Source organism: Phyllobates terribilis, unplaced genomic scaffold (genome assembly GCF_046119375.1).
Source record: "Phyllobates terribilis strain yellow unplaced genomic scaffold, ASM4611937v1 Scaffold_8__6_contigs__length_399053987, whole genome shotgun sequence".
In the NCBI taxonomy this organism is placed as follows: domain Eukaryota; kingdom Metazoa; phylum Chordata; class Amphibia; order Anura; family Dendrobatidae; genus Phyllobates; species Phyllobates terribilis.
Window position 1 is genome coordinate 346470967 of NW_027362768.1, and position 25758 is coordinate 346496724.

The 25758-nt window shown below is 43.6% G+C and overlaps 12 non-coding genes across 12 annotated transcripts; all 12 read left to right on the plus strand.

The window, feature by feature from the left end:
• The first annotated feature begins 109 nt into the window (after positions 1–109).
• On the plus strand, positions 110–300 carry LOC141158006 (U2 spliceosomal RNA). Its single transcript, XR_012248044.1, has one exon. It is a non-coding gene; the product is annotated as a U2 spliceosomal RNA (small nuclear RNA).
• A 1118-nt stretch (positions 301–1418) lies between these two features.
• On the plus strand, positions 1419–1609 carry LOC141158007 (U2 spliceosomal RNA). The gene has a single exon (XR_012248045.1). It is a non-coding gene; the product is annotated as a U2 spliceosomal RNA (small nuclear RNA).
• Positions 1610–2727: 1118 nt separating this feature from the next.
• Positions 2728–2918, plus strand: LOC141159940 (U2 spliceosomal RNA). Its single transcript, XR_012249933.1, has one exon. It is a non-coding gene; the product is annotated as a U2 spliceosomal RNA (small nuclear RNA).
• Positions 2919–4035: 1117 nt separating this feature from the next.
• LOC141158008 (U2 spliceosomal RNA) lies at positions 4036–4226 on the plus strand. Its single transcript, XR_012248046.1, has one exon. It is a non-coding gene; the product is annotated as a U2 spliceosomal RNA (small nuclear RNA).
• Positions 4227–5344: 1118 nt separating this feature from the next.
• LOC141159751 (U2 spliceosomal RNA) lies at positions 5345–5535 on the plus strand. The gene has a single exon (XR_012249750.1). It is a non-coding gene; the product is annotated as a U2 spliceosomal RNA (small nuclear RNA).
• A 6391-nt stretch (positions 5536–11926) lies between these two features.
• LOC141160175 (U2 spliceosomal RNA) lies at positions 11927–12118 on the plus strand. The gene has a single exon (XR_012250137.1). It is a non-coding gene; the product is annotated as a U2 spliceosomal RNA (small nuclear RNA).
• Positions 12119–18291: 6173 nt separating this feature from the next.
• Positions 18292–18481, plus strand: LOC141160186 (U2 spliceosomal RNA). The gene has a single exon (XR_012250146.1). It is a non-coding gene; the product is annotated as a U2 spliceosomal RNA (small nuclear RNA).
• A 1115-nt stretch (positions 18482–19596) lies between these two features.
• LOC141159506 (U2 spliceosomal RNA) lies at positions 19597–19787 on the plus strand. Its single transcript, XR_012249512.1, has one exon. It is a non-coding gene; the product is annotated as a U2 spliceosomal RNA (small nuclear RNA).
• A 1118-nt stretch (positions 19788–20905) lies between these two features.
• On the plus strand, positions 20906–21096 carry LOC141158009 (U2 spliceosomal RNA). The gene has a single exon (XR_012248047.1). It is a non-coding gene; the product is annotated as a U2 spliceosomal RNA (small nuclear RNA).
• A 1121-nt stretch (positions 21097–22217) lies between these two features.
• LOC141158010 (U2 spliceosomal RNA) lies at positions 22218–22408 on the plus strand. Its single transcript, XR_012248048.1, has one exon. It is a non-coding gene; the product is annotated as a U2 spliceosomal RNA (small nuclear RNA).
• A 1113-nt stretch (positions 22409–23521) lies between these two features.
• Positions 23522–23706, plus strand: LOC141160071 (U2 spliceosomal RNA). Its single transcript, XR_012250059.1, has one exon. It is a non-coding gene; the product is annotated as a U2 spliceosomal RNA (small nuclear RNA).
• Positions 23707–24824: 1118 nt separating this feature from the next.
• LOC141158011 (U2 spliceosomal RNA) lies at positions 24825–25015 on the plus strand. Its single transcript, XR_012248049.1, has one exon. It is a non-coding gene; the product is annotated as a U2 spliceosomal RNA (small nuclear RNA).
• Positions 25016–25758: the final 743 nt, after the last annotated feature.

The window sequence follows — 25758 nt, forward strand, 5'->3', positions numbered from 1 at the left end:
ATCTAGAGGTTGACAGCATGTCTTCTTAACGGGAGTCCAGGTGGCCATCTCCACAAATGGACTTTTCAGAATCCTTGGGTGGCACCGTAGTCGGAAACCAATTCTGGTTATCGCTTCTCGGCCTTTTGGCTAAGATCAAGTGTAGTATCTGTTCTTATCAGTTTAATATCTGATACGTCCCCTATCTGGGGACCATATATTAAATGGATTTTTAGAACAGGGAGATGGAAAAAGAGCTTGCTCTGTCCACTCCACGCATTGACCTGGTATTGCAGTATCTCCAGGACCGGTGCACCCCTTCTTTAATGCAGTTTCTAAAATCAGAAAGAATTGAATTCAATGCTTTTTGTTCATTTGGCTTGTTTGTCGGATTTTGGGATGGACTCTTTGGCTTTGCTTTTCTTCTCCTCATTGGATTTTTCATGTTAAAAGTTGCAGAAGCCAGATGACAAGCTCATTTTGGTTCAACTTCAGCAACTGTGCATTGCATTGCCATGTAATGTAATGCAATGCTATCTATCTAGCTCTCCCTCTATACTTCCTTTTGGATAAACAGACATATTAGGCAAGCATTTTGGAGCTTTCACCTAAATAACTACAGGTGGTGAGATAAGCTGCACAATATAATTGACCTTTCAGTATATTGTTGCACACACACCATCTATTTAGCAAATGCCCTTGTTATCAACAGCAGCCTTTTAAACTCACCTGAGCTAACAGGTATGTGAGCTGGTTACTCTGCTGCGCTTAAAATTTCTTTTTTGGTTTGCTACAATGCCTTTTCTGAAACGTTGTCTCCCTCTGCTGGAACACTGACTTCTTTCATTTAATGCCTGCAGACTATAAAAGAGAAACCAACCCAAAAAGTTTGGTTGATTAGTCTGTGGCATTCTTTTAAACTGTTGCTTATGGCGGTCTCTGTGAGCTTCTCAGTGACATTCAGCCATCCAGGTATCCCGCCTGCAGTAGACGGAATGTGGCAATGGAACGCTGGCTGCGCGTGTCATAATAGGCTCTGAGCCTTTATATACCTGCGCACAGCAGCAGCCACCTTCAGTCTGCTGCTGGACAGCCAGCAGCAGCAGCAGCAGCAGGAGAGGTAATTAATCAGCAACCCTCCTGCTAAGGGTAGACAGCTGCTCGTTCCACCCCCCCCCCGCCTTAATTGGTTCTCCTCCCTTCCAACGGTGTTGAGGCGGGTGGGAACAGCCGGGGGTTGAGGGTACTGTGCTAAAAGAGGTGGAGTTATGCAGATCTAAAACGCGTGGATTGCAGCAGCAGCAAGCCGAAAAGTGCAGGCATGTGAGGGATCTAGAGGTTGACAGCATGTCTTCTTAACGGGAGTCCAGGTGGCCATCTCCACAAATGGACTTTTCAGAATCCTTGGGTGGCACCGTAGTCGGAAACCAATTCTGGTTATCGCTTCTCGGCCTTTTGGCTAAGATCAAGTGTAGTATCTGTTCTTATCAGTTTAATATCTGATACGTCCCCTATCTGGGGACCATATATTAAATGGATTTTTAGAACAGGGAGATGGAAAAAGAGCTTGCTCTGTCCACTCCACGCATTGACCTGGTATTGCAGTATCTCCAGGACCGGTGCACCCCTTCTTTAATGCAGTTTCTAAAATCAGAAAGAATTGAATTCAATGCTTTTTGTTCATTTGGCTTGTTTGTCGGATTTTGGGATGGACTCTTTGGCTTTGCTTTTCTTCTCCTCATTGGATTTTTCATGTTAAAAGTTGCAGAAGCCAGATGACAAGCTCATTTTGGTTCAACTTCAGCAACTGTGCATTGCATTGCCATGTAATGTAATGCAATGCTATCTATCTAGCTCTCCCTCTATACTTCCTTTTAGATAAACAGACATATTAGGCAAGCATTTTGGAGCTTTCACCTAAATAACTACAGGTGGTGAGATAAGCTGCACAATATAATTGACCTTTCAGTATATTGTTGCACACACACCATCTATTTAGCAAATGCCCTTGTTATCAACAGCAGCCTTTTAAACTCACCTGAGCTAACAGGTATGTGAGCTGGTTACTCTGCTGCGCTTAAAATTTCTTTTTTGGTTTGCTACAATGCCTTTTCTGAAACGTTGTCTCCCTCTGCTGGAACACTGACTTCTTTCATTTAATGCCTGCAGACTATAAAAGAGAAACCAACCCAAAAAGTTTGGTTGATTAGTCTGTGGCATTCTTTTAAACTGTTGCTTATGGCGGTCTCTGTGAGCTTCTCAGTGACATTCAGCCATCCAGGTATCCCACCTGCAGTAGACGGAATGTGGCAATGGAACGCTGGCTGCGCATGTCATAATAGGCTCTGAGCCTTTATATAGCTGCGCACAGCAGCAGCCACCTTCAGTCTGCTGCTGGACAGCCAGCAGCAGCAGCAGCAGCAGGAGAGGTAATTAATCAGCAACCCTCCTGCTAAGGGTAGACAGCTGCTCGTTCCACCCCCCCCCCGCCTTAATTGGTTCTCCTCCCTTCCAACGGTGTTGAGGCGGGTGGGAACAGCCGGGGGTTGAGGGTACTGTGCTAAAAGAGGTGGAGTTATGCAGATCTAAAACGCGTGGATTGCAGCAGCAGCAAGCCGAAAAGTGCAGGCATGTGAGGGATCTAGAGGTTGACAGCATGTCTTCTTAACGGGAGTCCAGGTGGCCATCTCCACAAATGGACTTTTCAGAATCCTTGGGTGGCACCGTTGTCGGAAACCAATTCTGGTTATCGCTTCTCGGCCTTTTGGCTAAGATCAAGTGTAGTATCTGTTCTTATCAGTTTAATATCTGATGCGTCCCCTATCTGGGGACCATATATTAAATGGATTTTTAGAACAGGGAGATGGAAAAAGAGCTTGCTCTGTCCACTCCACGCATTGACCTGGTATTCCAGTATCTCCAGGACCGGTGCACCCCTTCTTTAATGCAGTTTCTAAAATCAGAAAGAATGGAATTCAATGCTTTTTGTTCATTTGGCTTGTTTGTCGGATTTTGGGATGGACTCTTTGGCTTTGCTTTTCTTCTCCTCATTGGATTTTTCATGTTAAAAGTTGCAGAAGCCAGATGACAAGCTCATTTTGGTTCAACTTCAGCAACTGTGCATTGCATTGCCATGTAATGTAATGCAATGCTATCTATCTAGCTCTCCCTCTATACTTCCTTTTGGATAAACAGACATATTAGGCAAGCATTTTGGAGCTTTCACCTAAATAACTACAGGTGGTGAGATAAGCTGCACAATATAATTGACCTTTCAGTATATTGTTGCACACACACCATCTATTTAGCAAATGCCCTTGTTATCAACAGCAGCCTTTTAAACTCACCTGAGCTAACAGGTATGTGAGCTGGTTACTCTGCTGCGCTTAAAATTTCTTTTTTGGTTTGCTACAATGCCTTTTCTGAAACGTTGTCTCCCTCTGCTGGAACACTGACTTCTTTCATTTAATGCCTGCAGACTATAAAAGAGAAACCAACCCAAAAAGTTTGGTTGATTAGTCTGTGGCATTCTTTTAAACTGTTGCTTATGGCGGTCTCTGTGAGCTTCTCAGTGACATTCAGCCATCCAGGTATCCCGCCTGCAGTAGACGGAATGTGGCAATGGAACGCTGGCTGCGCGTGTCATAATAGGCTCTGAGCCTTTATATACCTGCGCACAGCAGCAGCCACCTTCAGTCTGCTGCTGGACAGCCAGCAGCAGCAGCAGCAGGAGAGGTAATTAATCAGCAACCCTCCTGCTAAGGGTAGACAGCTGCTCGTTCCACCCCCCCCCCCCGCCTTAATTGGTTCTCCTCCCTTCCAAAGGTGTTGAGGCGGGTGGGAACAGCCGGGGGTTGAGGGTACTGTGCTAAAAGAGGTGGAGTTATGCAGATCTAAAACGCGTGGATTGCAGCAGCAGTAAGCCGAAAAGTGCAGGCATGTGAGGGATCTAGAGGTTGACAGCATGTCTTCTTAACGGGAGTCCAGGTGGCCATCTCCACAAATGGACTTTTCAGAATCCTTGGGTGGCACCGTAGTCGGAAACCAATTCTGGTTATCGCTTCTCGGCCTTTTGGCTAAGATCAAGTGTAGTATCTGTTCTTATCAGTTTAATATCTGATACGTCCCCTATCTGGGGACCATATATTAAATGGATTTTTAGAACAGGGAGATGGAAAAAGAGCTTGCTCTGTCCACTCCACGCATTGACCTGGTATTGCAGTATCTCCAGGACCGGTGCACCCCTTCTTTAATGCAGTTTCTAAAATCAGAAAGAATTGAATTCAATGCTTTTTGTTCATTTGGCTTGTTTGTCGGATTTTGGGATGGACTCCTTGGCTTTGCTTTTCTTCTCCTCATTGGATTTTTCATGTTAAAAGTTGCAGAAGCCAGATGACAAGCTCATTTTGGTTCAACTTCAGCAACTGTGCATTGCTTTGCCATGTAATGTAATGCAATGCTATCTATCTAGCTCTCCCTCTATACTTCCTTTTGGATAAACAGACATATTAGGCAAGCATTTTGGAGCTTTCACCTAAATAACTACAGGTGGTGAGATAAGCTGCACAATATAATTGACCTTTCAGTATATTGTTGCATACACACCATCTATTTAGCAAATGCCCTTGTTATCAACAGCAGCCTTTTAAACTCACCTGAGCTAACAGGTATGTGAGCTGGTTACTCTGCTGCACTTAAAATTTCTTTTTTGGTTTGCTACAATGCCTTTTCTGAAACGTTGTCTCCCTCTGCTGGAACACTGACTTCTTTCATTTAATGCCTGCAGACTATAAAAGAGAAACCAACCCAAAAAGTTTGGTTGATTAGTCTGTGGCATTCTTTTAAACTGTTGCTTATGGCGGTCTCTGTGAGCTTCTCAGTGACATTCAGCCATCCAGGTATCCCACCTGCAGTAGACGGAATGTGGCAATGGAACGCTGGCTGCGCATGTCATAATAGGCTCTGAGCCTTTATATACCTGCGCACAGCAGCAGCCACCTTCAGTCTGCTGCTGGACAGCCAGCAGCAGCAGCAGCAGCAGGAGAGGTAATTAATCAGCAACCCTCCTGCTAAGGGTAGACAGCTGCTCGTTCCACCCCCCCCCCGCCTTAATTGGTTCTCCTCCCTTCCAACGGTGTTGAGGCGGGTGGGAACAGCCGGGGGTTGAGGGTACTGTGCTAAAAGAGGTGGAGTTATGCAGATCTAAAACGCGTGGATTGCAGCAGCAGCAAGCCGAAAAGTGCAGGCATGTGAGGGATCTAGAGGTTGACAGCATGTCTTCTTAACGGGAGTCCAGGTGGCCATCTCCACAAATGGACTTTTCAGAATCCTTGGGTGGCACCGTTGTCGGAAACCAATTCTGGTTATCGCTTCTCGGCCTTTTGGCTAAGATCAAGTGTAGTATCTGTTCTTATCAGTTTAATATCTGATGCGTCCCCTATCTGGGGACCATATATTAAATGGATTTTTAGAACAGGGAGATGGAAAAAGAGCTTGCTCTGTCCACTCCACGCATTGACCTGGTATTGCAGTATCTCCAGGACCGGTGCACCCCTTCTTTAATGCAGTTTCTAAAATCAGAAAGAATGGAATTCAATGCTTTTTGTTCATTTGGCTTGTTTGTCGGATTTTGGGATGGACTCTTTGGCTTTGCTTTTCTTCTCCTCATTGGATTTTTCATGTTAAAAGTTGCAGAAGCCAGATGACAAGCTCATTTTGGTTCAACTTCAGCAACTGTGCATTGCATTGCCATGTAATGTAATGCAATGCTATCTATCTAGCTCTCCCTCTATACTTCCTTTTGGATAAACAGACATATTAGGCAAGCATTTTGGAGCTTTCACCTAAATAACTACAGGTGGTGAGATAAGCTGCACAATATAATTGACCTTTCAGTATATTGTTGCACACACACCATCTATTTAGCAAATGCCCTTGTTATCAACAGCAGCCTTTTAAACTCACCTGAGCTAACAGGTATGTGAGCTGGTTACTCTGCTGCGCTTAAAATTTCTTTTTTGGTTTGCTACAATGCCTTTTCTGAAACGTTGTCTCCCTCTGCTGGAACACTGACTTCTTTCATTTAATGCCTGCAGACTATAAAAGAGAAACCATCCCAAAAAGTTTGGTTGATTAGTCTGTGGCATTCTTTTAAACTGTTGCTTATGGCGGTCTCTGTGAGCTTCTCAGTGACATTCAGCCATCCAGGTATCCCGCCTGCAGTAGACGGAATGTGGCAATGGAACGCTGGCTGCGCGTTTCATAATAGGCTCTGAGCCTTTATATACCTGCGCACAGCAGCAGCCACCTTCAGTCTGCTGCTGGACAGCCAGCAGCAGCAGCAGCAGCAGGAGAGGTAATTAATCAGCAACCCTCCTGCTAAGGGTAGACAGCTGCTCGTTCCACCTCCCCCACCTTAATTGGTTCTCCTCCCTTCCAACGGTGTTGAGGCGGGTGGGAACAGCCGGGGGTTGAGGGTACTGTGCTAAAAGAGGTGGAGTTATGCAGATCTAAAACGCGTGGATTGCAGCAGCAGCAAGCCGAAAAGTGCAGGCATGTGAGGGATCTAGAGGTTGACAGCATGTCTTCTTAACGGGAGTCCAGGTGGCCATCTCCACAAATGGACTTTTCAGAATCCTTGGGTGGCACCGTAGTCGGAAACCAATTCTGGTTATCGCTTCTCGGCCTTTTGGCTACGATCAAGTGCTTTATTGCAGGAGATTGTAGTTGAAGGGTACTCGGGTACCCCTCTCCTTGGCCTGGCAGGATCGTCCACTTTGGTGGACTTAACCTGCTTGCTGCTATTAGGGAGAGGGCTTAGTCCCAGGGTAACGTGTTGCGATCCCCCAGCTTCCAGGTGTCTTTCGCTGCAAGAACACTGGGAGCGCAGATTGCAAGCGGCTGCAATTTGCAACCTTGTTGCGGTTTCCATGGAGGTTGACCCTAACCTCGTGCCTCTTTATGCGAGGCTAAAAAACTCTATCCGAGTTCACTTCACGGCGGGTGGCTCGGATATGAGGAAATTAGGGTATGTAGTCCAGGACGTGCTCAGGAACCTTCTTGGCGTGCAGAGGAATGAAATTCTGTCCATCCAGGATTATCCTAGAAGAGGTGACTATGACATCACATTCACCGGAGAAGGTATTTTCAGAGATGTTCTAGAAAAGTTAAAAAAAGTTGAAAATAGTCCTGTTCTGAAAGGGATACAAATTGTTGAGCACGTCCTGGATGAGGTAAGACTTGTTGTCGTAAAAGTATTTTCGCCTTTTGTTTCTGCTCCAGAAATTATGTCATTTTTAGCAATTTATTTTAAAAGTGTTAAATGTATTGGGAAGATACTTAATGAATATAACATATGGACATCTAAGTGGAAATTTCTTGTGAAGTGTATAAGAGATCCAAATACACCAGGTGGTATACGGCTTCCCCCTGCCCGTTTTAAAATTGGACAAACAAATGGGGATTTCTTCTTTTCTGGGATGCCAGTATATTGCAGAAATTGTGGGCGCTATGGTCATTCAAAAGAAAACTGTAATGTATCATGTAGAAATTGTGCTAGTGAAGAACATGAGACAAAAGAATGCCCTAAGGAAAAGAAATGTAGTTTTTGCCAGACTCCAGGTCACTTTTATTTTTCTTGCCCTCACAGATTTCGGGAAGATGAGCAAAAGGGAAAGTCCAAGACGTCCGACCAAGGACCAAAAGATCAGACCACCCCTCAGGAGGAGGAACAACAACCTGGAGCCTCTGGAGACAATAAGGGCGTACCAAATAGTGAAATGTCTCCAGAGTCTATGACAGGTAAAATACCAAATCCCAAAACCTGGCTGCAGGACCTGCGAGAGTCCAAAAGGAGGGCTGAGAAGGAGCAGAAGGGCACTACTGGTAAGGTCAAAAGGGACCGGCAAAAGGCCGACGCAGAAGCCCATGCCCAGTCTGGGTCTCCTAGGGCTGAGGGCGCTGAGTGGATAAAGGTGGGTCCTAAGAAAAAGAAAAAGGGTGGTTCGGAGGAGGCAGCAGGAGGTGAACAGATGGACACTTCTTCAGAAGGGGACGTGGACGCTGGACCCTCAGGGGTTTCGGTCTCCGCTGCTACAGGTGGGGACCGGGATCTTGCTGCCTCTGAAGAGTCAGGGGCTCTGCCTTGTGCGCAACCTCCTCCTATAGGACGACCTTCTACAGGTCAAACAGGGGCGGCGGAACCCCTCGGGGACCCACCTGATGAGGAACTGCATGGCCAGCCAATGGAGACCCAGCGGGTTCTGCCAGCCAGCCCTCCGAGCTATGCCAGTGTAGCGTCGGGTTTATATAAATGTGGTAATCTTTCCTCCTCCACGGAGACTCTCGTGACGATACTATCAGATGAGGAGGGAGGCGCAAGCCCAGTGGTCTGATCAGGTTCATCGGACAGGTAAATCCGTTGCTCTTAGTTACCTAAGTAAAATTTCTACATTTTCTAATGATGGCTGAACTCAAAGGTATTTCCCTCAACGTGAGAGGCATAAAATCTAACACGAGAAGAACTGCTCTTTTTAATTTTTTTACGTGTTTTACTGCATCTGTATTTTTTCTGCAAGAATGTAATATCCCACATGAAATGTCATATCAAAAATATAAAGATGAGTGGAAGTGTGGGCCATCTGTCTGGTCCGGATCGAATGCTGCAGGATCAGCGGGTGTAGCCATACTTTTTAAAGGGAACGTTTTAATTGATTTTATTCAGGAAATTTTACCAGGTCGTATTTTATTAGTGAAAGCTTTTATTGATGGTATTAGATGGCAGTTTTTAAATTTTTATGGATCCCCAGAGAAAAATGAAAGAGCCGAAATGCTTGATCTTTTACCTTTATTTATTAATAACTCTGAACCTTTTATCTTAGCAGGGGATTTTAATTGTGTTTTAAAAGGTGAAAACCGGCGCTCCAGCTCTGTAAGCAGGAACTACGATAAAACCTCAGGTATACTACATGATATAGTCAAAGATGCTAAATTGATAGACATATATAAAGAGTGTCATAGTGACAGCCCAGAGGACACCGGTTTCACTTGGAACAATGCTAATTGTAGCTCTAGGATTGATTTTATTTTTGGTTCAGACAAAACAATACCTGCCAAATGTGAAGTTTTAACTAATATATTTTCAGACCATAAACTTTTATCCTTTACCATAAAAGTAAATGACAACAAAAAATGTGGTAAGAAAAGCTGGAAAATGAACGTATCCCTTTTAACTGACCCGCAGATTTTATCAGATTTTATTGAGTTTTATAGGAAATGTAGAAAAGGGAAAAAAACAAATGAGACTATGAGTGTATGGTGGGATAGAATGAAAGTAAAAATAAAAGACTTTTTTATTAAAAAGAGTATATGTAGAGCCAAAGAAAAATATGAAGAATATAGAATTTTAAATACCCGCCTACAAACATTATTTAAGCTCAGAGACAATGGGATAGATGTACAACTTGATATTTCAAACTTAAAAGAAGAGATTTCAAAATGGCTAGAACAAAAAGGAAAAGAGATAATTTTTCGTTCTAGAGTACAACATATAGAAGAAAATGAAAAGTGTTCCAGATATTTTTTTAGGAAAAATAAAAAAGAAAAAGTGATAATTGACCATATAGATGGTGAGAATAATATAAAAAATATGCTGGGTAAAGTAGAGGTTTTTTTTTCTAATCTTTTTCATGGAAAAAATATAGATAATAAATTAATGGATGATTCGCTGAAAGGACTAACGGCTGTTTTAGATCCCGCATCCCAAGAGTTTTTATCCCAAGTTTTAACGGAACAAGAAGTATTAAAAACTATTAAAAGTTTTAAAAATGGAAAGGTCCCTGGTCCTGATGGCATCCCAATAGAATTTTATGTATGTTTTTATGATATTTTAAAAGATGATTTGTTTTATTTGTTTACTGAGGTTTTTAATAATAAGGTTTTATTAAATTCCTGGAAGAAAGGTGAAGTCTCCCTCCTATACAAAAAAGGTGATAAATCAAAATTAGAAAACTGGAGACCAATAACACTTTTAAATTGTGACTATAAAATAATGGCTAAAATTTGTGGAAATCGTCTAAAAGAAGTCATCAGCAAAGTTATTCATTCTAATCAAGTGTGTGGGGTGCCGGGGCGCAGTATATGGGACAATCTGAATTTAGTGAAAGACTGTATTGAGGATGTGAAAGACAGAAAGGGGAAAATGACGATTTTATCTATTGATTTTGAAAAAGCATTTGACCGTGTCTCACACTTTTATCTTTTTAAAGTTTTAGAGAAAATGGGCATACCAGAAGGGTTTTTACTATCGCTTAAAGCATTTTACAAGGATTGTACAAGTAAGATTTTAGTGAATGGTTTTAAGACACAAGAGGTATTTTTACGGTCAGGGGTGAAACAGGGATGCCCTCTGTCCCCCCTACTGTTTATCTGTGCACTGGAACCAATGTTATGTGCAATACGCCAAAATAAACAGATATGCGGTGTCCCTCTGCCTGGAAGCGGTGGTTTGGAGGCCAAGGTTGTAGGCTACATGGATGACGTGGCGGTCTTGTGTACAGATGCACCATCACTTACGGCCACTCTCCATCAAGTGCAATCCTTTTGCCTAGCTTCTGGTTTTAAAATCAATTTTAATAAGTGTAACATTTTAAGTGTTGGGGGGATGATTTTACGTGATGTACCAATTAATGTCTCCGAATCCATTTCCATTTTAGGTATATCATTCACTGAAAATAATGATGGTTATAATAGTTGGGAAACAGTTACACAGAAAGTAAATACGAAAATATGTATGTGGAACATGAGGAGACTTACAATGGAGGGTAAAGTATTGGTTTTAAAGATGGTGATTTTACCTCTTTTATTGTATCTTAGCATGGTTTTCCCCCCGCCTGTTAATGTTTTAAAAAAGATAACCAAAACCTGTTTTACCTTCTTTTGGAACTCAAAAATGGAAAAGCTGAAAAGAGAAATCGTGATGAAATCAAAAGTAAAAGGTGGTAAAGATTTTCCAGATTTTAATAGGTTTCTTTTTATCCATCTGTTCGTTTACTGTTTTAATGCCCTTTTTAAGAATCACTATTGGTTCTTTTTTATGCGTTTTAATACAGGATTTTTTATGAGAAAGTTTGGATGGTATGAAGTTAATATATCTGTGCCCCATGCTTTTAATTTGTCGACGCATTATGAGATTTTAAGGAAAATAGTGTCCGATTTTAATTTAGGGACTAAGAAAATAGAGGAATTAAGAAATAGTAAGAAACTAATTAAAGAAATACGTAAAAGTGAGGAAATATGTAATGTTGACAGATATGATGATGACAAATCTATGTCTATCTGGAAAATGATTAACGTTTTTTATCTTTTTAATGAACAGAGAGATCTGGCTTGGAGTTGCATGCACCGCTGTCTTCCTTGCCGGGCATTCCAATACAGAAGAGGAATTGTGAGGTCTGCCATCTGCCCAAGAGCCGGATGCCAAGAAGAGGAAACGGTGGAACATCTATTATGGACATGTAATTTTGCAAAGGATTTCTGGAGAAGACTGCTCCCCCTACTGGAAAGGGTGGCAGACCTCAAGGACTTTACATATAAAACTGTGCTATACGGACTTATGGAATGCCCCACAATGGACCAGTACACAATGGCTTGGAAGACAGTGAACTGCGCCAAGTCATCTCTCTGGAAAGCGCGCAATATTGCTATTTTTAAACAAGATGTTTTATCAGTGAATGATGTTTTAAGTTTATGTTTATGTGAAATGTATACTTATTATTTAATTGACAAAAAGAAGAATGTACATATTTCCAAAAAATGGCTTGTTGACCAATGGAACCTAATTATTTAAAATCTTTGTATTTTTTTTGTTTTGTAAATTTCATTTGTCTTTTAACGTTTGGTATTTGTCTAATTATGCTTGTAATTTGTTAAAGTTTTAATAAACGGTTTTATCCCTCTGCAGGGGATAGCCAAATTAAAAAAAAAAAAATCTGTTCTTATCAGTTTAATATCTGATACGTCCCCTATCTGGGGACCATATATTAAATGGATTTTTAGAACAGGGAGATGGAAAAAGAGCTTGCTCTGTCCACTCCACGCATTGACCTGGTATTGCAGTATCTCCAGGACCGGTGCACCCCTTCTTTAATGCAGTTTCTAAAATCAGAAAGAATTGAATTCAATGCTTTTTGTTCATTTGGCTTGTTTGTCGGATTTTGGGATGAACTCTTTGGCTTTGCTTTTCTTCTCCTCATTGGATTTTTCATGTTAAAAGTTGCAGAAGCCAGATGACAAGCTCATTTTGGTTCAACTTCAGCAACTGTGCATTGCATTGCCATGTAATGTAATGCAATGCTATCTATCTAGCTCTCCCTCTATACTTCCTTTTGGATAAACAGACATATTAGGCAAGCATTTTGGAGCTTTCACCTAAATAACTACAGGTGGTGAGATAAGCTGCACAATATAATTGACCTTTCAGTATATTGTTGCACACACACCATCTATTTAGCAAATGCCCTTGTTATCAACAGCAGCCTTTTAAACTCACCTGAGCTAACAGGTATGTGAGCTGGTTACTCTGCTGCGCTTAAAATTTCTTTTTTGGTTTGCTACAATGCCTTTTCTGAAACGTTGTCTCCCTCTGCTGGAACACTGACTTCTTTCATTTAATGCCTGCAGACTATAAAAGAGAAACCAACCCAAAAAGTTTGGTTGATTAGTCTGTGGCATTCTTTTAAACTGTTGCTTATGGCGGTCTCTGTGAGCTTCTCAGTGACATTCAGCCATCCAGGTATCCCGCCTGCAGTAGACGGAATGTGGCAATGGAACGCTGGCTGCGCGTGTCATAATAGGCTCTGAGCCTTTATATACCTGCACACAGCAGCAGCCACCTTCAGTCTGCTGCTGGACAGCCAGCAGCAGCAGCAGCAGGAGAGGTAATTAATCAGCAACCCTCCTGCTAAGGGTAGACAGCTGCTCGTTCCACCCCCCCCCCCGCCTTAATTGGTTCTCCTCCCTTCCAACGGTGTTGAGGCGGGTGGGAACAGCCGGGGGTTGAGGGTACTGTGCTAAAAGAGGTGGAGTTATGCAGATCTAAAACGCGTGGATTGCAGCAGCAGCAAGCCGAAAAGTGCAGGCATGTGAGGGATCTAGAGGTTGACAGCATGTCTTCTTAACGGGAGTCCAGGTGGCCATCTCCACAAATGGACTTTTCAGAATCCTTGGGTGGCACCGTAGTCGGAAACCAATTCTGGTTATCGCTTCTCGGCCTTTTGGCACGATCTATCAGGTTTACCTGTGTGGTCTTGCCTGTGAGGTGCTCTTGGTACCCTTTCTCTCGGCCTGGGGGGATCGTTCCTCTTCGGAGGGACTTAACCCCCCTGCTGCTATTGGGAGGAAGGATTAGTCCGGGAGCAACGGGAATCGATCCCATGAAGGCTTGCGCCTTTCAGAGAGAAGAGTCGGTACGTTCCTGAGTGAAGGATGCCGGCAACGCTCACATATTCATCGGGTGATGCCCGGATGCGGAACACCGTGAGGATTGAAGTTGGAGCAGGATCGAGGACGGAGAAGAACTTGGACTACATCTGCCATAGGATTCTGCTTGGAGTTCTGGAGTTTCGGCGGGAAGACATATTCTGCTTCCAGGACAATGAGTACAAGGGGACTTACACCATCACCTTCAAGAGCCAGGGATGCTGTCACCAACTCGTACAAAAGGTAAATGAGAAAAACTACTTAGATGAATTTGATGGACTAACCTTTTGTCTCTTGTATGCCTATGACGAGATCCCTATCGTGGTGCATTTCCTGAACCCCTTTGTGGAGGCTGCAGACATCTCGACCTACCTTATCCGTTATTGTGATGATCTGAGATACCTGGGCACTGTGAAGAACGCGGTAGGCTTCTGGTGCGGCAAGAGGAGGTACATGGCCCGTCTAAAGAGGGACCCAAGCGGAGTGGGAGGAATGCTACACCCTCCCTCAACATTTGTGATCGGTAAGAGCAGAGGCTACTTATTTTACCCTGGAATGCCGGTATGTTGCAGGAACTGTGGACAAATGGGTCATACCCAAACGTCCTGCACGGGCAGGAAAGTAGACCGCTGCAATAATTGCAGCTGTTACGGACATTTAATGAAGGACTGTCCCGCTGGGAGGAAATGCAATCTTTGTGGTGAGGCGGGGCACATGTTCCGAGGATGCCCCAACAGGACCAGGACCAGGACTTACGCAGAAGCTGCATCTTCTGCAGCTGAGCCGATGCGCCCGCCGGTCTTCACTGGCGGGCCGGCGTCGGAGGGCGGTTCGAAGGGCGAGAAGGCTGGGATGGAGCAGGGAGCCGGAGGCCCCTCTGGGGCGGCCCCTGCATCGAAGTCCCTTGACGATGGGCGGACCTCGCATGGACCGGAGCGGAGGGGTCCTCCTTCTGGGAGGGTATCCTCCGTGTCGATGGTTCCCGATACCGATCCTGTTGGGCTGGAGGGTGGTGCCCCTGTGCGGTTGGCTACAGGGGACCACGCAGCGATGGCCTCAGGATCTTCCAGGGCGATTAGCCAGCCAGATGAGGGGGCTTTGCTTCTAGGTGGCGAACATCAGGGAATCTGTGTTGGTGATCTTATCCTGATGGACCAGTCTCTCCCCCTGGAGGAGGTGGAGGAAGAGGAGGACTGCACCAGTGACCTAGTGGAGTCTGCCCCGAAAAAGAGACGGAATGTCGAAGCCCCAGCGTCTCCTGGAATATGGCTGGGAACCGTGACCTACGAGGGGGCAACCGCCGGCTCACAGAATATCGAGTCATTTGGGTCCTCTAGCCCGGATGTCCTGGAGCAATTTGGCATACAGGGCTTTGAGTCAGGTGTCCTCATGGAAGATCCACCACCCTGACCTATGAATGCCCACATTAAGACTTGTCTCACTGAATGTGAGGTCATTAAAGAGCCCAGTTCGAAGGGCTGCTCTATTTAAGTACTTAGAAACCACTGACTTTGACATATGTTTATTACAGGAATGCGGGATACAACATGCACTAAATTATAATGACATCAAGACAGATTGGAGACTGGGGCCCTCCATCTGGTCTGGCTCCAATGACAACAAGTCAGCGGGGGTGGGCTTCCTCTGTCGTGGGAGAAATATTGCTATAAATACTGTCACAGAAATAGTACCAGGCAGAGTGGTTTTAGTGCATTTTAAATTTAATGGTTTTACCCTACGTGTAATGAATGTTTATGCTCCCCCTGATAAGCAAGAGAGAATTAATTTATTTGGGATATTGCCATTGTACTGTACTGGGTCATCTCCCCTGATCATAGGGGGTGATTTTAATTGTCTTTGTGCTAGTGAACAACGAGCGGGGGGTGACCCTTTACGCAAATTGGATAAGTCATGTCATCTATTGAAAGATTTTATAACTGATTTTAAATTATGCGATGCGTGGAGGTCACTCCTGCCGACGGACCCTGGTTATACGTGGTCCGGAAGAGGGGTGTCCTCCAGGATCGATTTTATTTTCCTATCAGATGATTTTAACCCTGTAAAATGTGTTTTAACATCAAATATATTTTCTGACCATAAGGGCTTGGAGGTGCACCTAGAATACCGGGATGAACAGAGGGTCAACAGGGGCCTCTGGCATCTAAGTACTTACCTGCTGGAGGACCCTCTGATTCGACAAGACTTTGGTAAAGCCTATCAAGCCTGGCGGCGACAAAAACCTTCTGATGCCCCTATGGTAACCTGGTGGGAAAATTTGAAAAAAAAAGTCAGAATGTTTTTTATAAAAGCAGGGAGACGTAAAGCTAGAGAGAAAAAAAGATGTTTTAGTGATCTTAACACCAAACTACAAACACTTTTTAAATTCAAAGAGCTAGGGGTGGAGGTGGGAGATGATATTGCTGGCCTAAAAACTGAAATTCAGAACTGCATAGACACAAAGGGGAAAGAGATTATTTTTAACTCTAGAGTGCAGCACTTGGAGGAGGGGGAGAAGTGCTCTCGCTTCTTCTTCAAAAAAGTCATGGATAAAAGAGAAGTGATCACAAATCTAGAGGGTAAAACATCTATGCAGGGAATGTTGAATGCTACTTTTAACTTTTATAAGCATCTTTTTAGTAAAAAGTGTATAGATGAGTCCTTTTTATCTGATGCTCTTAATGATCTCGATTTTAAGTTAAATTTTACAGACCAGGAGTTTTTAGAACGCGATATTGTTTTAGAGGAATTATTTTATGTTTTTAAAAGTTTCTCTAAGGGTAAAGCACCTGGGTGTGACGGACTACCTGTAGAATTTTACCTTACTTTTTGGGACATTTTAAAAGAGGACCTTTTTATGCTTTTTAAAGAAGTTTTTATTTCTGAACAGTTGCCATTTTCGTGGAGGAGAGGAGTGGTGTCTTTGATATATAAAAAAGGTGACCGCAGTACTCTAGCGAATTGGAGACCCATAACTCTCCTAAACGTCGATTACAAGGTACTTGCTAAGGTGGTTGCAAACCGGCTCAGGAATGTCATTGCCAAACTAATCCAGCCTGAGCAGGTTTGTAGTGTACCAGGCAGAAGTATTTCAGAGGTTTTAAACGTATTAAGGGATGTAATTTGGTATTCCAGAGACCGGGGTCAAAATGTAGCTCTTTTAGCCCTAGATTTTGAAAAAGCTTTCGATAGAGTCTCTCATAGATTTCTTTTTAGAGTTTTAAAAAGAATGGGTATCCCTAATATGCTTTTAAATTGTATTAAGATTTTATATAAAAATTGTTTTAGTCAAATTTCTCTTAATGGCTTTTTAACAGATGGAGTTCCCCTTGAGTCCGGAGTGAAGCAGGGATGCCCCTTGTCGCCCATCCTGTTCATCTGCGCCATGGAGCCCCTGCTGAGCGCAATAAGGAAAGACAAAGTGATTAGAGGGGTTCCTGTTCCTGGCGGAGGTGGCAGTGATGTGAGAGTCTTTGGCTACATGGATGACGTGACGGTTGTGTGCGTGGACCCTGCTTCCCTCCGGAGGGCGGTGTTGCGCATTGAATTTTTTTCCCAGGCATCCGGGTTTAAACTTAATTTAAATAAATCTGAATGTCTGACTTTGGGATCCTGGGACACCGCCCAACTCCCGCAGCTCACTATAAAACGAGACAATGTAAAAATTCTTGGAGTTGTTTTTAACGAGGAGAATGTGGGAACTCAAAGCTGGGAGAATGTCATAGAAAAAATGTCAAAGAAAATATCATTTTGGGGTTTGAGGTCCCTAACAATGGAGGGGAAAATTTTAATTATAAAATCAGTGTTGTTACCTCTCATACTGTATATAGCTATGGTGTACCCCCCCTCTGATGTTTTAATTAAAAAAATGACTAGGATGATCTTTATGTTTTTATGGAACTCCAAAATGGAAAAATTAAGGCGAGAAATAATGAGGAAGAATAAAATGAACGGCGGAAGGGATGTCCCCGACTTACATATTTATTTGTATTTAAATTATTTCTGCTTTTGTTTCAAACATTTTAATGGTAATAGTGTGCTAAGTTATTTTTTAAAATATACTTGTGGGATGATTTTTAAAAGATGGTTTAAGTTGTCGTTGAATTCCCCTGTTTTACTATGCCCCCCCAAACACCAAGCAATCTTAGAAAAGACTGTTCGATTTTATAGCCTTGGTGATTTTAATATGGACATTTTTAAAGACCGCAAGAAGCTTTTATCTTTTCTGAGGAGGAATGAAGATGTGACCCCCATAGTAAATTTCTCAGAAGAGAGGTCGAAGCAAGTTTGGAAGAATGTCTTCGGAAAATTTTTAGCAAATGGACATAAGGACATCGCATGGATGGTGGTCCACCAGTGCCTCCCCACCAGAGAGTTTCAACACAGGAGAGGCCTGGTGGCCAGAGCCAAATGCCCCAGAGACTCATGTGTTTATGACGAAACCACCTTGCACCTTATGTGGAATTGCCCGTTTGCACAGGAACTTTGGCACAAAGTTGGGATTCTTTTAAAATGGACTTGCGGTTTAAGAGATTTTAACCATGAATATGTTTTATATGGCCTTTTTAAATGTCCGAACCCTCAACAGTATTGTATATGTTGGTGTATGATTAACTGTTTTAAAGACGCCCTTTGGAAGGCACGCAATATTTTACGTTTTAAACGTGATGCTATTTCTGTGAAGGATTGTCTTAAAATTGCTTTTAGCCAGATGTATATTTATTACTTAAGGGATGTCAAATGTATTGGGAGGAGGGATGCTAATCGTATATGGGGTTTTTATGGGTGGAATTCTGTGTTTTATTAATGTATTTGTGTTGCTGTTTTTGATTGTAAACCATCTTTTACGCACATAATAAAATATGTTGAAACCTGATCTGTTCTTATCAGTTTAATATCTGATACGTCCCCTATCTGGGGACCATATATTAAATGGATTTTTAGAACAGGGAGATGGAAAAAGAGCTTGCTCTGTCCACTCCACGCATTGACCTGGTATTGCAGTATCTCCAGGACCGGTGCACCCCTTCTTTAATGCAGTTTCTAAAATCAGAAAGAATTGAATTCAATGCTTTTTGTTCATTTGGCTTGTTTGTCGGATTTTGGGATGGACTCTTTGGCTTTGCTTTTCTTCTCCTCATTGGATTTTTCATGTTAAAAGTTGCAGAAGCCAGATGACAAGCTCATTTTGGTTCAACTTCAGCAACTGTGCATTGCATTGTCATGTAATGTAATGCAATGCTATCTATCTAGCTCTCCCTCTATACTTCCTTTTGGATAAACAGACATATTAGGCAAGCATTTTGGAGCTTTCACCTAAATAACTACAGGTGGTGAGATAAGCTGCACAATATAATTGACCTTTCAGTATATTGTTGCACACACACCATCTATTTAGCAAATGCCCTTGTTATCAACAGCAGCCTTTTAAACTCACCTGAGCTAACAGGTATGTGAGCTGGTTACTCTGCTGCGCTTAAAATTTCTTTTTTGGTTTGCTACAATGCCTTTTCTGAAACGTTGTCTCCCTCTGCTGGAACACTGACTTCTTTCATTTAATGCCTGCAGTCTATAAAAGAGAAACCAACCCAAAAAGTTTGGTTGATTAGTCTGTGGATTTCTTTTAAACTGTTGCTTATGGCGGTCTCTGTGAGCTTCTCAGTGACATTCAGCCATCCAGGTATCCCGCCTGCAGTAGACGGAATGTGGCAATGGAACGCTGGCTGCGCGTGTCATAATAGGCTCTGAGCCTTTATATACCTGCGCACAGCAGCAGCCACCTTCAGTCTGCTGCTGGACAGCCAGCAGCAGCAGCAGCAGGAGAGGTAATTAATCAGCAACCCTCCTGCTAAGGGTAGACAGCTGCTCGTTCCACCCCCCCCCCGCCTTAATTGGTTCTCCTCCCTTCCAACGGTGTTGAGGCGGGTGGGAACAGCCGGGGGTTGAGGGTACTGTGCTAAAAGAGGTGGAGTTATGCAGATCTAAAACGCGTGGATTGCAGCAGCAGCAAGCCGAAAAGTGCAGGCATGTGAGGGATCTAGAGGTTGACAGCATGTCTTCTTAACGGGAGTCCAGGTGGCCATCTCCACAAATGGACTTTTCAGAATCCTTGGGTGGCACCGTAGTCGGAAACCAATTCTGGTTATCGCTTCTCTGCCTTTTGGCTAAGATCAAGTGTAGTATCTGTTCTTATCAGTTTAATATCTGATACGTCCCCTATCTGGGGACCATATATTAAATGGATTTTTAGAACAGGGAGATGGAAAAAGAGCTTGCTCTGTCCACTCCACGCATTGACCTGGTATTGCAGTATCTCCAGGACCGGTGCACCCCTTCTTTAATGCAGTTTCTAAAATCAAAAAGAATTGAATTCAATGCTTTTTGTTCATTTGGCTTGTTTGTCGGATTTTGGGATGGACTCTTTGGCTTTGCTTTTCTTCTCCTCATTGGATTTTTCATGTTAAAAGTTGCAGAAGCCAGATGACAAGCTCATTTTGGTTCAACTTCAGCAACTGTGCATTGCATTGCCATGTAATGTAATGCAATGCTATGTATCTAGCTCTCCCTCTATACTTCCTTTTGGATAAACAGACATATTAGGCAAGCATTTTGGAGCTTTCACCTAAATAACTACAGGTGGTGAGATAAGCTGCACAATATAATTGACCTTTCAGTATATTGTTGCACACACACCATCTATTTAGCAAATGCCCTTGTTATCAACAGCAGCCTTTTAAACTCACCTGAGCTAACAGGTATGTGAGCTGGTTACTCTGCTGCGCTTAAAATTTCTTTTTTGGTTTGCTACAATGCCTTTTCTGAAACGTTGTCTCCCTCTGCTGGAACACTGACTTCTTTCATTTAATGCCTGCAGACTATAAAAGAGAAACCAACCCAAAAAGTTTGGTTGATTAGTCTGTGGCATTCTTTTAAACTGTTGCTTATGGCGGTCTCTGTGAGCTTCTCAGTGACATTCAGCCATCCAGGTATCCCGCCTGCAGTAGACGGAATGTGGCAATGGAACGCTGGCTGCGCGTGTCATAATAGGCTCTGAGCCTTTATATACCTGCGCACAGCTGCAGCCACCTTCAGTCTGCTGCTGGACAGCCAGCAGCAGCAGCAGCAGCAGGAGAGGTAATTAATCAGCAACCCTCCTGCTAAGGGTAGACAGCTGCTCGTTCCACCCCCCCCCCGCCTTAATTGGTTCTCCTCCCTTCCAACGGTGTTGAGGCGGGTGGGAACAGCCGGGGGTTGAGGGTACTGTGCTAAAAGAGGTGGAGTTATGCAGATCTAAAACGCGTGGATTGCAGCAGCAGCAAGCCGAAAAGTGCAGGCATGTGAGGGATCTAGAGGTTGACAGCATGTCTTCTTAACGGGAGTCCAGGTGACCATCTCCACAAATGGACTTTTCAGAATCCTTGGGCGGCACCGTAGTCGGAAACCAATTCTGGTTATCGCTTCTCGGCCTTTTGGCTAAGATCAAGTGTAGTATCTGTTCTTATCAGTTTAATATCTGATACGTCCCCTATCTGGGGACCATATATTAAATGGATTTTTAGAACAGGGAGATGGAAAAAGAGCTTGCTCTGTCCACTCCACGCATTGACCTGGTATTGCAGTATCTCCAGGACCGGTGCACCCCTTCTTTAATGCAGTTTCTAAAATCAGAAAGAATTGAATTCAATGCTTTTTGTTCATTTGGCTTGTTTGTCGGATTTTGGGATGGACTCTTTGGCTTTGCTTTTCTTCTCCTCATTGGATTTTTCATGTTAAAAGTTGCAGAAGCCAGATGACAAGCTCATTTTGGTTCAACTTCAGCAACTGTGCATTGCATTGCCATGTAATGTAATGCAATGCTATCTATCTAGCTCTCCCTCTATACTTCCTTTTGGATAAACAGACATATTAGGCAAGCATTTTGGAGCTTTCACCTAAATAACTACAGCTGGTGAGATAAGCTGCACAATATAATTGACCTTTCAGTATATTGTTGCACACACACCATCTATTTAGCAAATGCCCTTGTTATCAACAGCAGCCTTTTAAACTCACCTGAGCTAACAGGTATGTGAGCTGGTTACTCTGCTGCGCTTAAAATTTCTTTTTTGGTTTGCTACAATGCCTTTTCTGAAACGTTGTCTCCCTCTGCTGGAACACTGACTTCTTTCATTTAATGCCTGCAGACTATAAAAGAGAAACCAACCCAAAAAGTTTGGTTGATTAGTCTGTGGCATTCTTTTAAACTGTTGCTTATGGCGGTCTCTGTGAGCTTCTCAGTGACATTCAGCCATCCAGGTATCCCGCCTGCAGTAGACGGAATGTGGCAATGGAACGCTGGCTGCGCGTGTCATAATAGGCTCTGAGCCTTTATATACCTGCGCACAGCAGCAGCCACCTTCAGTCTGCTGCTGGACAGCCAGCAGCAGCAGCAGCAGGAGAGGTAATTAATCAGCAACCCTCCTGCTAAGGGTAGACAGCTGCTCGTTCCACCCCCCCCCCCCCCCCGCCTTAATTGGTTCTCCTCCCTTCCAACGGTGTTGAGGCGGGTGGGAACAGCCGGGGGTTGAGGGTACTGTGCTAAAAGAGGTGGAGTTATGCAGATCTAAAACGCGTGGATTGCAGCAGCAGCAAGCCGAAGAGTGCAGGCATGTGAGGGATCTAGAGGTTGACAGCATGTCTTCTTAACGGGAGTCCAGGTGGCCATCTCCACAAATGGACTTTTCAGAATCCTTGGGTGGCACCGTAGTCGGAAACCAATTCTGGTTATCGCTTCTCGGCCTTTTGGCTAAGATCAAGTGTAGTATCTGTTCTTATCAGTTTAATATCTGATACGTCCCCTATCTGGGGACCATATATTAAATGGATTTTTAGAACAGGGAGATGGAAAAAGAGCTTGCTCTGTCCACTCCACGCATTGACCTGGTATTGCAGTATCTCCAGGACCGGTGCACCCCTTCTTTAATGCAGTTTCTAAAATCAGAAAGAATTGAATTCAATGCTTTTTGTTCATTTGGCTTGTTTGTCGGATTTTGGGATGGACTCTTTGGCTTTGCTTTTCTTCTCCTCATTGGATTTTTCATGTTAAAAGTTGCAGAAGCCAGATGACAAGCTCATTTTGGTTCAACTTCAGCAACTGTGCATTGCATTGCCATGTAATGTAATGCAATGCTATCTATCTAGCTCTCCCTCTATACTTCCTTTTGGATAAACAGACATATTAGGCAAGCATTTTGGAGCTTTCACCTAAATAACTACAGGTGGTGAGATAAGCTGCACAATATAATTGACCTTTCAGTATATTGTTGCACACACACCATCTATTTAGCAAATGCCCTTGTTATCAACAGCAGCCTTTTAAACTCACCTGAGCTAACAGGTATGTGAGCTGGTTACTCTGCTGCGCTTAAAATTTCTTTTTTGGTTTGCTACAATGCCTTTTCTGAAACGTTGTCTCCCTCTGCTGGAACACTGACTTCTTTCATTTAATGCCTGCAGACTATAAAAGAGAAACCAACCCAAAAAGTTTGGTTGATTAGTCTGTGGCATTCTTTTAAACTGTTGCTTATGGCGGTCTCTGTGAGCTTCTCAGTGACATTCAGCCATCCAGGTATCCCGCCTGCAGTAGACGGAATGTGGCAATGGAACGCTGGCTGCGCGTGTCATAATAGGCTCTGAGCCTTTATATACCTGCGCACAGCAGCAGCCACCTTCAGTCTGCTGCTGGACAGCCAGCAGCAGCAGCAGGAGAGGTAATTAATCAGCAACCCTCCTGCTAAGGGTAGACAGCTGCTCGTTCCACCCCCCCCCCCGCCTTAATTGGTTCTCCTCCCTTCCAACGGTGTTGAGGCGGGTGGGAACAGCCGGGGGTTGAGGGTACTGTGCTAAAAGAGGTGGAGTTATGCAGATCTAAAACGCGTGGATTGCAGCAGCAGCAAGCCGAAGAGTGCAGGCATGTGAGGGATCTAGAGGTTGACAGCATGTCTTCTTAACGGGAGTCCAGGTGGCCATCTCCACAAATGGACTTTTCAGAATCCTTGGGTGGCACCGTAGTCGGAAACCAATTCTGGTTATCGCTTCTCGGCCTTTTGGCTAAGATCAAGTGTAGTATCTGTTCTTATCAGTTTAATATCTGATACGTCCCCTATCTGGGGACCATATATTAAATGGATTTTTAGAACAGGGAAAAAGAGCTTGCTCTGTCCACTCCACGCATTGACCTGGTATTGCAGTATCTCCAGGACCGGTGCACCCCTTCTTTAATGCAGTTTCTAAAATCAGAAAGAATTGAATTCAATGCTTTTTGTTCATTTGGCTTGTTTGTCGGATTTTGGGATGGACTCTTTGGCTTTGCTTTTCTTCTCCTCATTGGATTTTTCATGTTAAAAGTTGCAGAAGCCAGATGACAAGCTCATTTTGGTTCAACTTCAGCAACTGTGCATTGCATTGCCATGTAATGTAATGCAATGCTATCTATCTAGCTCTCCCTCTATACTTCCTTTTGGATAAACAGACATATTAGGCAAGCATTTTGGAGCTTTCACCTAAATAACTACAGGTGGTGAGATAAGCTGCACAATATAATTGACCTTTCAGTATATTGTTGCACACACACCATCTATTTAGCAAATGCCCTTGTTATCAACAGCAGCCTTTTAAACTCACCTGAGCTAACAGGTATGTGAGCTGGTTACTCTGCTGCGCTTAAAATTTCTTTTTTGGTTTGCTACAATGCCTTTTCTGAAACGTTGTCTCCCTCTGCTGGAACACTGACTTCTTTCATTTAAAGCCTGCAGACTATAAAAGAGAAACCAACCCAAAAAGTTTGGTTGATTAGTCTGTGGCATTCTTTTAAACTGTTGCTTATGGCGGTCTCTGTGAGCTTCTCAGTGACATTCAGCCATCCAGGTATCCCGCCTGCAGTAGACGGAATGTGGCAATGGAACGCTGGCTGCGCGTGTCATAATAGGCTCTGAGCCTTTATATACCTGCGCACAGCAGCAGCCACCTTCAGTCTGCTGCTGGACAGCCAGCAGCAGCAGCAGCAGCAGGAGAGGTAATTAATCAGCAACCCTCCTGCTAAGGGTAGACAGCTGCTCGTTCCACCCCCCCCCCGCCTTAATTGGTTCTCCTCCCTTCCAACGGTGTTGAGGCGGGTGGGAACAGCCGGGGGTTGAGGGTACTGTGCTAAAAGAGGTGGAGTTATGCAGATCTAAAACGCGTGGATTGCAGCAGCAGCAAGCCGAAAAGTGCAGGCATGTGAGGGATCTAGAGGTTGACAGCATGTCTTCTTAACGGGAGTCCAGGTGGCCATCTCCACAAATGGACTTTTCAGAATCCTTGGGTGGCACCGTAGTCGGAAACCAATTCTGGTTATCGCTTCTCGGCCTTTTGGCTAAGATCAAGTGTAGTATCTGTTCTTATCAGTTTAATATCTGATACGTCCCCTATCTGGGGACCATATATTAAATGGATTTTTAGAACAGGGAGATGGAAAAAGAGCTTGCTCTGTCCACTCCACGCATTGACCTGGTATTGCAGTATCTCCAGGACCGGTGCACCCCTTCTTTAATGCAGTTTCTAAAATCAGAAAGAATTGAATTCAATGCTTTTTGTTCATTTGGCTTGTTTGTCAGATTTTGGGATGGACTCTTTGGCTTTGCTTTTCTTCTCCTCATTGGATTTTTCATGTTAAAAGTTGCAGAAGCCAGATGACAAGCTCATTTTGGTTCAACTTCAGCAACTGTGCATTGCATTGCCATGTAATGTAATGCAATGCTATGTATCTAGCTCTCCCTCTATACTTCCTTTTGGATAAACAGACATATTAGGCAAGCATTTTGGAGCTTTCACCTAAATAACTACAGGTGGTGAGATAAGCTGCACAATATAATTGACCTTTCAGTATATTGTTGCACACACACCATCTATTTAGCAAATGCCCTTGTTATCAACAGCAGCCTTTTAAACTCACCTGAGCTAACAGGTATGTGAGCTGGTTACTCTGCTGCGCTTAAAATTTCTTTTTTGGTTTGCTACAATGCCTTTTCTGAAACGTTGTCTCCCTCTGCTGGAACACTGACTTCTTTCATTTAATGCCTGCAGACTATAAAAGAGAAACCAACCCAAAAAGTTTGGTTGATTAGTCTGTGGCATTCTTTTAAACTGTTGCTTATGGCGGTCTCTGTGAGCTTCTCAGTGACATTCAGCCATCCAGGTATCCCGCCTGCAGTAGACGGAAAGTGGCAATGGAACGCTGGCTGCGCGTGTCATAATAGGCTCTGAGCCTTTTTATACCTGCGCACAGCA